Source organism: Canis lupus, chromosome 33 (assembly GCF_011100685.1).
Source record: "Canis lupus familiaris isolate Mischka breed German Shepherd chromosome 33, alternate assembly UU_Cfam_GSD_1.0, whole genome shotgun sequence".
Taxonomy (NCBI): Eukaryota; Metazoa; Chordata; class Mammalia; order Carnivora; family Canidae; genus Canis; species Canis lupus.
Genome location: NC_049254.1, coordinates 3,871,138 through 3,883,655, shown reverse-complemented (window position 1 = coordinate 3,883,655; position 12,518 = coordinate 3,871,138).

Here is a 12,518-nt window from a genome sequence, read left to right as displayed (position 1 = left end):
TATAAATACCATGATACATAAATAATGTCTTTCTTAATAATAAATGAACTTTATTGGAAATGTAGATCAATAAACATTATGGTACTATATGTTTATTGTAAACTTGTAAACTTTATGTTTACAAGATCACTTGTAGTGACAGAACAGCAATTAAAATGACATTTTCTTGGTTATAATGATGGCTGAGAGAATTAGGGGAGATCCAGCTATAACAAAAAAGGTTAAGTGAAACACTTAAAAATGCTAGGGTTGATATAGCACTAAATAATAAAAAAAATTGGCATTGTGCTTTTTGCTATAACTTTAATCATATTCATATTTGGAAAATTTTTAAATTCTTCATATGAAAAAATGTTTTAATTTTTATTTCCAGGGAGATTATATATATAATTAATTATAATTATCTGTACGATATTCACACTAGAAAAATATTATCTAGATTCTTCATGTTAGAAGTTTATATGCATAAAACTAGCTATCCCTAGGTAATTTTTTTCCATTTAGCCCAGTTTTTTCCATACAGTTGTTGACTCTGTTAATGCACTATTGTTTTTCTAATTACTAAATCTTAAGGTAAACCTTATATTTGAATATTCTATTCAAATCCTTTTCATCCTGGTGCATAACAAACCTCTGGCTTACCTTTCCAGTTCATCTGTTTTCTTCTAAAAGCAAATCCTTGCTGCCATTGGCTTAAATTAATTTGATATCAAGCAACCAAATTCCAGATGTCTAGTTATAATTATATTTTAACTATAATTTAATCCAAAGTTTTCTTATAAATTTGTTGAATTTTCTTTCCTAACATCAAGTCAAATTATAACATTTGCCTAACCGAAAATACTGTGATTACTAGTTGTCTTACCAAAACTCCAAAATCTACAACTGAAGGCTTTTATAATATGCTTTCATAAAATATACCTAAGATATCATCTTTTTAATTTTTACTAAATCTATGTCCCTTACAACTGGAAGATTACACCAATATATTTGAGTATTCATAATGTACCAGGTAAGGTTAATGGCCTTAGCATGACAAATCTCCTATCATATCTACGGTTGACACTAGACTTTGGCATAGAATGTTTAAATTACTTGCACAAAGTTACACAACCAGTTGATGGTAAAATTTGAATTTGGTTCTTGGCATCTGCTTGAAATCCTGTGCCCTTAACCACCAAAGCTTCATAGGTACTGTTAGGCAGATGCAAATTGTTTTGGGACTAAGCACAAAACTACTTCATATAAAAAGCATAATATGTAATTTTCTGTACTTCTTGAAGCACCTTGTTTCATTAGGTATACAATTTTGGCTATTATATTACATGATAAAGACCCTGACTAAGTCTATTTTAGCTTTTAGGAAAGTTTTTTATTGGCTGATGTTGAGTTTTATACATATGCCCTTGCTAGGATTGTATCTATAATGTTTTGGGACACCTGGCTAATTCAGCGAAATAACTCAAAGAAATTGAAACTGCCTCAGTATATACACATACACGCTATTAGACTGATTGACATTTTTCTATTTTCAGATAAGTGTAATGTGTGGATGTAGTATCTTATCATTCTGCCATTAGGTTTAATGATATTGCCACAAAGAATTCGATACTTGTAGAATTATCATGCCAGTATCCTATTTCTTAGCATCTTAATATTCATCAAGGTGTTCCAGTTTCTGTTCCTCTCTCATCCCATAGGATGAGAGTGGAACAGCTGTTGCCAATTCATAGCATATGGACTTATCTTTTTCATTACAATATATTTCCACTTGAGTACATTGGAAGCTCTTACAATGAAGTGTTTTCTTCATAATCCAAATAACTGGAATTTGAAAAGACCTACTAAAAAGAGATGCATAATTTGTCAGTTGCATTTCCTTAAAATGTTCTAGAATTTATAAATGCTTGAAAATATATAATAAGTACTGTTATGTGTTTCCATGATGCTTTAGGAGGAAAAAAAGTTAATTACATATTTACATGGCAAAGCCATATGTTTGATAGCTGACTTTTGGCATGAAAAGGAATCCCTTTGATAATCAATTATTGCTTTATGGAGGTTTGGGAAAAACCTGCATTTGAAAAGGCTGACAAAGGAAATCAGTGATAAACTTCTCATGATGAAAGGCTTTTTCTTCAATTTTACTGTGTCAAAAACATCTTTATTTTTTATTATTTTTATTTTTTTAAAGATTTTATTTATTCATTCATGAGAGACACAAAGAGAGAAAGAGGCAGAGACACAGGCGGAGGGAGAAGCAGGCTCCACGCAGAGAGCCTGATGTGGGACTCAATCCGGGGACTCCAGGATCACGCCCTGGGCTGAAGGCAGAGGCTAGACCTCTGAGCCACCCAGACAGAGATCCCTCAAAAACATCTTTAGCAATGAAATAATAGCAAAGCTTTCCTTTTTGTTAGGTGATCAATAAAGTCTTTTTATAATTAAATTACTTATTTCACATTTTCTAAATGTGAAATCTAAATTTAATATACTCTGTTAAATTTTCAGTCATTTAAGTTTAACAAATTACCACTGAATGCTATCTTGGTATTTATAGCTACAGACAAAATATTTGACATAACCAAACAAATGATAACAAAATCTGCTACTTATAGTGTTTCAAATTAAAATACTGAATTAATATTATTTGACACCAGAATAAGAGCCTCATGAAAGCAAACATATTTGTTTATTTACTGCTATACTCTATGATCTAGAATAAATATGGTGTATTTCGAGAGCATAAATACTTGTTGCATGACTTGGGGATATTGTAGGAATATCATTAAGAAAAGTTAGATCTTGGGGGATCCCTGGGTGGCTCAGCGGTGGCCCTGCCTTTGGCCCAGGGTGTGGTCGTGGAGTCCCAGGATCGAGCCCCACATCAGGCTCCCTGCATGGAGTCTGCTTCTCCCTCCTCCTGTCTCTGCCTCTCTCTGTCTCTCTATCATAAATAAATAAATAAAATCTTTAAAAAAGAAGAAGAAGAAAAGTTAGATCTTGAGTGGTGAATGAATGATAGGCATTTTTGCCCTCTCCAAAGTAAGAACATTTGCCATTCATTAAGTCATTGAGTTTTTTTTAAAAAAGTCCTCTCACTGTATCTTCTTACAGGGTGGGGAATTTATTATTTTTATTAAATACCTTCAGAATCATTAAGACATTTTAAAAAGAGTGTCTATATAATTCTAATCAGTATAATGCATTTTGAATATTTATTTTTTTAAGATTTTCTTTATTTATTCATGAGAGACACAGAGAGTCAGAAACACAGGCAGAGGGAGAAGCAGGCTCTCTGCAGGGAGCCTGATGTAGGACTAGATCCTGAGACTCCAGGATCATGACACCAGCCAAAGGCAAAGGCCACCCAGGTGCCCCTGTATTTTGAATATTTAAATATTTTCAAAATGTTTTGTACAATGTTCTAGTTGTTTATGTTAGGAAAACTGTTTGATTACTTCAAGAATAATTAAAATAGGAATTCGAGTGTCAGCAGTCAGAGGGTGAGAAAAAAATGAGTAAGGAATATTTCTGGGTAAAAATAAGGGATCAGTGTAAAAATATAATATCTTTTGTATGAGCAAGTAAAGCTGTAGAAGAAAATTAAATCAAAATTGCTATAACAAGAATAAGAATTGAAATAACTTACCTTTCCTCATTTTAAAAAGTGAACTATAATCAGGAGCTGACAAAGCAGACTACTGAATAGACACTGGGCTCTTGGAGGGGAGAGCATAGTAGTTCAAAGCATGAACATGTGGTTACCAATGTAGGAGCAAGGACGTGTTTTCCATGAAAAGCTGATTCTGTGACCTAAAAAAGAAAGTAAGAACAACCCTTGAAGGAGAACCTGGGTGGCTCAGTTGGTTGAGCAGCCGACTCTTGATTTCAGCTTAGGTCTTGTCAGGGTTCTGGGATCAAGACCCACATCAGGCTCCTTGATCAGTGGGCAGTTTGCATCAGGATTCTCTTTCTGCCTCTGCTCTCTCTTTCTCTCTCTAATAAATGAATAAATCTGAAAAAACAAACAAACAAACAACAACAAAAAACATCTGAAGACTTCTACCTCAGCCAGAAAATGAATGGATACAAAAATGATTGCAGTTGAGAAGAGCAACTTCTAAAAATAGATATCATTAAGGAATTATGAACACTCCTAAAATCTGCACAGCCAGGGCATTGTTATATACTATTTTCTGTTATGTCTCTTCATGTTAATGTAACCTGTTAACAATTATGCTTGCCGTTGTAGTTATTTTAAGAAATGTTGTACAATGTCAAACTGGTGCTATTTTCTGAAACTAATAACTTGGTTGAGGAAACATATGTAAAAATGCAAATATACAGATATTATACTAAGTAATGATTACCATTTTATAACTAAAGTAATACTTTAGTGATTTTATGAGGTAATACTATTATTCTATGTAATGTTAACTAAGGAATCATACTAAGCATATGTCATACACATATATACATGTCATACACACACAAAAAAACTACGCTCTATGTGTTTTTTGTCTATAAAAATAAAAAACAATTTCAAGTTTTCCAGGCTTGAAGAAATAGGTCAAGTATATTATAAACATAATTTATATTTTTAATTGAATCCAAACTTCTTCCTAAATGTTGTTAGTTCAGAAGAGAAGTGAAAAAAAGCTCAAATAGAGGGATATCAGGAAGGTCAAAATTTGCCCATCTGATTATACCCAACAGATATCAGTACTGGATTTTCCCTTTGTTAAAAAAAATAGACTTTCAGTTAAACTTACCTTTATTTCCATCCCACCCTCAAATCCTCTAAGCCCCAAATTGAAAGAAAGGGAATAAACATAGAAATCCAAAGAGACAAGAAATATCAACACAATTTTGGAAGATGGAAACAACTGAGAAATAGCTGATGGGGCAGTATGGAATCTTTTGAAATGTAAATACTTTCAGGCAGATAATTCAGAGGAGAGGAAAGCTGGTTCTCCCTATAGAAATCAGGAGAAATCAGCAGTATTTCTAGAATCAGAGATAACTGTGTTGCATAGTTTCTCTATAATGTAAGATAGGAATGAAAGACTTATATTAAGTCAGAATGAAAGGTATCAGTTCCCTCTGCAATGCCTATTTCACTTTTGGCTTATCTATTTCTTCTCCATTAGTTTATAAACTCCCAGGGTTACAGAGGCCACATACTCTAGATAGTCTTTCTTCATTGTGATCTGGACAGAACATTGACTGGACAAATGGAAAATAGGTTTAAGAAATGATACATTTAAAACAGTATAGTTAGGGATGCCTGGATGGCTCAGCAGTTGAGCATCTGCCTTCAGCTCAGGGCCTGATCCTGGAGTCCCAGGACGGAGTCCCATGTCTGGCTCCCTGCATAGAGCCTGCTTCTCCCTCTACCTATGTCTCTACCCCTGTCTTTCTCTGTGTCTCTCATGAATGAATAAATAAAATCTTAAAAAAAATTAAAACAGTATAGTTAAAACATGTGTTTATTTCTTATCCCTCTTGAGACAACACTAATAAAAATGTTTGAATAGAATAAATAAATAAATCTAGATTCTCTACATACAAAAAAAATGAAACTGGTGAGGGATTATCAGTGGATAAAATATATTTAGAAATTCTCAAAATAAAGTGGTTTCAGAGGTAGTCATTGTAAACAATGGAGCTAGACAGGGAATAAACATTTGATCGAATTAAAATAGTCTATTGGAAGGAATAAAGTTGTGGGAGTAGAAACAGGCATAACATTTGGAATGGGACCAAAGGAAATTCTACTTTATTAATTTTATTAAAAGTAAACTGAAGCAAGTATAATGGAATTTAAATGACGGTTCTAGGTGTCAGATGCATGTGCTTTATATTATTTATCATACTTTCTCTTTAATAACGAATATATTTAAGTAAATGATAAAGCTAATATGCCCATTTTTTAAAGTAACACAGATAAGTTAAAATAATTTCTAGGTACTATTTGAGTGCTGATGACTTCTAATCTTTTGCCTTCAGCAAACTCTTTCTCCTAAATTGTAGACTCATGCATCCAGCTCCCTAAATTTCCATGTAAGTATATTATAGGCATTTCAAATTTCACATGTGCAAGATGGGGGTGCCTGGGTGGTACAGTCCATTAAGCATCTGATTCTTGGTTTCCACTCAGGTCATGAATTTGAGTGTTGGGCTCTATGCTCGCTGTGGAGCCTGCTTAAGATTTTCTTTCTCCCTCTCCTTTCACCCCTACTCCCCCTCACTCGCAATTCTCTCTCTCTCAAAAAAAAAAAAAAAAAAGAATCTCTGAGTTTGAGGATATGATAATAGAAACTCCCAAAACTGATTAGCAATTTCTTTGAATTCTAAAACAATGTGACTGAAATTAATACAGTATACACTTTATTTAGTTCTCTTTTTTATTATATTTCCTCATTGAAATAGAAACTACACTAAGGGGACACCTGGGTGGCTCAGTGGTTGAGCGTCTGCCTTTGGCTTAGGGCGTGACCCTGGGGTCCTGGGATTGAGTCCTGCATCAGGCTCCCAGCATGGAGCCTGCTTCTCCCTCTGTCTGTGTCTCTGCCTCTCTGTCTTGATCTCTCATGAATAAAAAAAATCTTTTTAAAAAATGAAAAAAAAAAAGAATCTACAGTAGGGTATCTCCATTCTTTTGTGTTTTATCTATAGAACAACCAGAACAGTCTGCTAAAACTGAATATATATTACGATGTTCACAACATTTCCATAGTTTCCCAAATCACTCATGGTAAAAGCAAAAACTCTTCACCTGGGCCTGCATGGCCTGCTTCCCATTCCATCTCTGACCATGCTGCGATTCTGTTCCTTGCACTAACCCTGCTCCAGGCGCTGTGGATTTCCTGTAGTTCCCAGACATGCCAGTGAGGCTTCTGCCTCAAATACTTGCACTTACTAGTCTCAGAAAGGATCTCAGAGCATCACCAGATCACCTTCATGTGTATTCTCTTTGCTCAAAAGTCACCTTGTCCTGAAGGTCTTCCTACCACCCCGCCTCCATTCCATATCATCCTCACATGGTGTATTTTGTCTTATTAGCAATTGTCATTGGCTAGTATACTACGAACTTGACTTCGTTCCCTTATTTATTTTCAATTTCCTCATTTAAATGGACACTACATTAGGGAAAAAGATTACAATTTCTACTATGGCTGTTATTACCTCAGCATTTAAAACAATGCTTAGAACATGGCATATTCTCAAAAAGAGTTATGATGAGTAAAATAACTTTTTGATGTATTTATTTTTTACATGTTCTTTTTCATTACTGGTTTTTATTTAAAGTTAGTGAACATACAGTGTATTATTTGTTTCGGGTGTAGAATTTAGTGATTCATCACTCCCATATAACACCTGGTGCTCATTGCAATAGATGCCCCCCCTTAATCTTCATCACCTGTTTAACACATCTCCTGGCCCACCTCCCCTCTGATTTGTTCTCTATGGTTAAGAGTCTGTTTTATAGTTTTTCTTCTTTTGCCCCTCCCAAGTTTATTTGTTTTGTTTCTTAAATTTCACATTTGGGTGAAAACATATGGTATTTGTCTTTCTCTGACTGACCTATTTTGCTTAGCATAAGTTACATCCACATCATTGCAAATGGCATTGGCAAGATTTCATTCTTTTTGATGGCTGAGTAGTATTTCATCATGCACACATGTCAGTGTGTGTGTATCACTTCTTTTTTATTTTTTATCCATTCATCAATCGGTGGAGATTTGGGCTCTTTCCATAATTTGGCTATTATTGATTGTGCTGCTATAAACATCAGGGTGCATATATCCCTTCAAATTAGTATTTTTACATCCTTTGGGTAAATATATAGTAGTGCAATTGCTGGGTTGTAGGGTAGCTCTATTTTTAACCTTTTGAGGAACCTCCACACTGCTTTCCAGAGTGGTTGCACCAGTTTCATCCCCACCAACAGAGTAAGAGGGCTCCCCTTTTTCCACATCCTCACCAACACCTGTTGTTTCCTATGTTGTTGATTTTAGCCATTCTGAACTGTGTGAGGTGACATCTCACTGAGGTTTTGATTTGCATTTCCCTGATAATGATTGATGCTGAGTATCTTTTCATTTGTCTGTTGGTCTTCTGGATGTCTTCTTTGGAGAAAAGTCTATTCATGTCTTCTGCCCATTTTTAAACTGAATTATTTGTTTATTGGATGCTGAGTTTTATAAATTATAGATTTTGGATACCAACCCCTTATTGGATATGTTGTTTGCAAATATCTCCCATTCCATAGGTTGCCTCTTTTGTTTTGTTGATTGTGTCCTCACTATCCAGAAGCCTCTTATTTTGATGAAGTACTAATAGTTTATTTTTGCTTTTGTTTCCGTTGATTCAGGAAAATATCTAGTAAGAAGTTGCTATGGCTGAGGTCAAAGAGGTTACTGCTTGTGTTCTCTTAAGTTTTTAATGATTTTCTGTCTCCCATTAAGGTCTTTCATCTGTGGGACCCCCAGACAGCTCAGCAATTGAGCATCTGCCTTTGGCGTCGGCGTGATCTGGGGTCCTGGAATTGATTCCCTCATTGGGCTCCCTACAAGAAGCCTACTTCTCCCTCTGCTTATGTCTCTATCTCTCTCTGTGTGTCTCTCAGAGGCAGAGGGAGAAAGCAGGCTCTTCAAAGGGAGCCTGATGTGGGACTGGATATCAGATCCAAGATTACGCCCTGAGCCAAAGGCAGACTCCCAATTATTGAGTCACCCAGGCATCCCAAATAAAATCTTTTTTTTAAAAAAAGATCTTTCATCTAACTAATTTTAATTTATTTTGGTGTGTGGTGTAAGAAAGTGGTCCAGTTTCATTATTTTGCATGTTACTGCCTAGCTTTTCCAACATTATTTGTTAAAGAGACCATCTTTTTTCCATTGGATATTCTTTCCTGCTTTGTCAAAGATCAATTGACCATATAGTCGTGGGTTCCTTTCTGGGTTCTCTATTCTGTTCCATTGATCTATGTATGTGTTTTTGTGCCAATACCATACTATCTTGATTGTACAACTTTGTAATGTAGCTTGAAGTCCAGAATTGTGATGCCTCCACCTTCTCTTTTCTTTTTCAAGATTTGCTTTGATTATTTGGGTTTTCTGTGGTTCCATACAAATTTTAAGATTGTTTGTTCTAGCTCTGTGAAAAACACCGGTGGTATTTTGATAGAAATTGCATTAAATGTGTAAATTACTTTGGGTTGTATAGATATTTTAACAATATTTGTTCTTCTAATCCATGAACATGGAATGTTTTTCTATTTCCTTGTTTAGGTTTCTTTGGTTAAGTTTATTCCTTGGCATCTTATGTCTTGTGTGTGTGTGTGTGTGTGTGTGTGTGTGTGTGTAACTATAAATGTGATTAATACCTTGATTTCTCTTTCTGCTGCTTCACTATTGGTGTATAGAAATGCAACAGATTTCTGTACATTGATTTTGTATCCTGCAACTTTACTGAATTTGTGTATCACTCTAGAAGTTTTTTGGCAGAGTCTTCTGGGTTTTCTATATAGAGTATTATGTCATCTGCAAATATTGAAAATTTTTCCTTGTGGACTTGGATGCCTTTTTTTTCTTTGCATTGTCTGTTTGCTGTGGGTAGCACTTTAATATTTTTAAATAACAGTGGTGAGAATGGATATCTCTGTATTGTTCCAAAGTGTAAGGAAAAGCTCTCAATTATTTTCCCATTGAGGATGTTATTAGCTGTGGGTTCTTCATCTATGGTCTTTATTATGTTAAGGTATGTTCCCTTTTATACCTATTTTGTTGAGGACTTTTATCATGAATGAATGTATTTTGTCAAATGCTTTTTCTGCATCTGTTGAGAAGATCATATGGTTCTTAGCCTTTTCTTTGTTAATGTAATGTGTCATGTTGATTTATTTGAGAATATTGAACCACCCTTCCAGCCTAGGAATAAATCCCACTTGATTGTGAATGATCCTTCTAATGTCTCATTGGATTTGATTTGCTAGTAGTTTATTGAGATTTTTTTTGTATCTGTATTCATCAAGGATCTTTTAAAATGTGATTAAGTAACCTAGGTGATGATCAGCATTGCAAGGTCTTTTTTTCATTTCTTTTTTCAAAAGTTGTATACACAATATTGGAAATTTCCCAATGTCTTTATATTCAAAACTGACTTTCAAGAAGCCAATGTAGATCTGGTGAATGTTCATTTTAATACTGTCTTCTACTCTCCACAGATAACCACACTAGATTGTTTTTAAGGATATGCATTATCCTACCATTATGTTCATCATTTTCCACAGAATAGTTTCTATTGAAAATCTCTAGAACAGCTGAACACCAGTTAGGGGACATTGAATGGGTATTAGGTATTGGTACAATGGGTATTGGTCATATTCTGGTTAAAAACAAAACAAAATAAAACAAAACACATAATGTCCAAAGGCTAGCTTTGTTATTTGTCATAGAAAATTACAACAAAAGGTCTTTTAATGTAAGTAGTAATTAAGTAGTATGAAAAGAGAGAACATACATAACAGTTATCCTTAAGAAACACTTTATTAAAATACTTCCTAGGACAGACATTAAGTAGGAAAACAGTAAGGCAGCTTCCTAACATTATATTCAGATAGTTACTCCCATCTATAAGCAAATAAATTGTCTGCCTTAAGAATACAAAAGAAAACTGCTAGCATAATTGAGTTACCAGAAAAAAAGATAATTAAATAAAAAGTAAAAAAGTATTTAAGTAAATGCAAAAATAGTGAAAAACAAGGAAGTCATTATTAAAAATTATTACAGGAGAGACAGGCCATAATTTTATTGTAAAGATCTTACTATACTAGCATGCCTCTGTTTTCTAATTAACATTCATATTATATAGATAGGATATATCAAGTTGGTTATTTTCAGTGTTGTTAGCGTATTTTATCAGTTCAGTATTTGTCAGGCAGTGTCCTTTCAAGTGAACTTGTTGGTCAAGGAATTTTAACATTTCTGTGCATTAAATTTGCCATATTTTTAAATATACATAAAGTGTTGTTTTTAATGGAAATTTTTTTCATGAAAGATGATATGCAATCTTGAAAGTGTTTTATCTTTGAGACACTTATTTTTTTTCCTTTGGGATACCAAAACATGGAAACAAGGAAAATTTCAGGCAGAAACAAAAAGAAGAAGACAAAAAAAGGAGAAAGAATGAAAACAAAACCCCAAAACTGAACTATCAGCATTTTCTATTGCTTGCATTTATAAATATAAAGAACCTGACTGAATTTGCTTAATTTCTACATAATTTCCCTAATTCCATTTATTCTAATTTGATGGGAGTTTAAAAGAAAAGTAACTTAATATAGTCACATTATTTTGTTGGGTTTTTAATTTCTGAGCTACTGAAACCTTTCCTCTTTTTTTATTCCACTCACTATCTTATTTCTGAATACATTATCTATGTTACTATTCCTTTTACAATTATATGCAAGCTCTAAAAGTTTCTTCTGCATGACAAAATGCAAAAATATCTCTCCTCATTCTGGTTTATTTTATTTTGACAAACAGTTCACAATTTCAGTGGAAAACATTTTGCTTAATACATTAGAATTGAGGGGTGCTTGAGCTAAGTTCAGTTGGCTAAGCATCCAACTCATGATTTGGTACAAGTCATAATCTCATGGGTCCTGGGGTCAAGCCCTGCATCAGGATCCCTGTTCCATAGGGAATCTGCTTAAGATTGTGTCCTTCTACCCCTCCCCCAAGTGCTTGCTCTCTCTCTTTCAAATAAATAAATACATCTTTTTAAAAAATACCTTAGAATTTAGATGTAGTAAGGTAGGTAATCCAGAATTATAAAATATTATAAGTGATCAGCTCTGCTTTATTTGCCAAAGCAATATATTTGAAATGTGAACTATTTAATTTTATATTTAATGTTTTCTAATTGAATTCAATACTGAACTTGGTTTTCATCTAGAACTATCACAAAATTATTTGTGTAGGTGATCTGGTAGTTAAGTACACTCTACTACTCCTTTTGCCTGCCGCTACAAGGTGGCAAAATGGGCGTTATTTTTTCAGACAACATTACAAATAGGACCTGCCCTACGACCCAGCAATTGCACTGCTGGGGATTTACCCCAAAGATACAGATGCAGTGAAACGCCGGGACACCTGCACCCCGATGTTTATAGCAGCAATGTCCACAACAGCCACACTGTGCAAGGAGCCTCAGTGTCCATCGAAAGATGATGGATAGAGAAGCTGTGGTCTATGTATACAATGGAATATTCCTCAGCCATTAGAAATGACAAATACCCACCATTTGCTGCAACGTGGATGGAACTGGAGGGTATTATGCTGAGTGAAATAAGTCAATCGGAGAAGGACAAACAGTGTATGTTCTCATTCATTTGGGGAATATAAATAATATAAAAGGGAATATAAGGGAAGGGAGAAGAAATGTGTGGGAAATATCAGAAAGGGAGACAGAACATAAAGACTCCTAACTCTGGGAAACGAACTAGG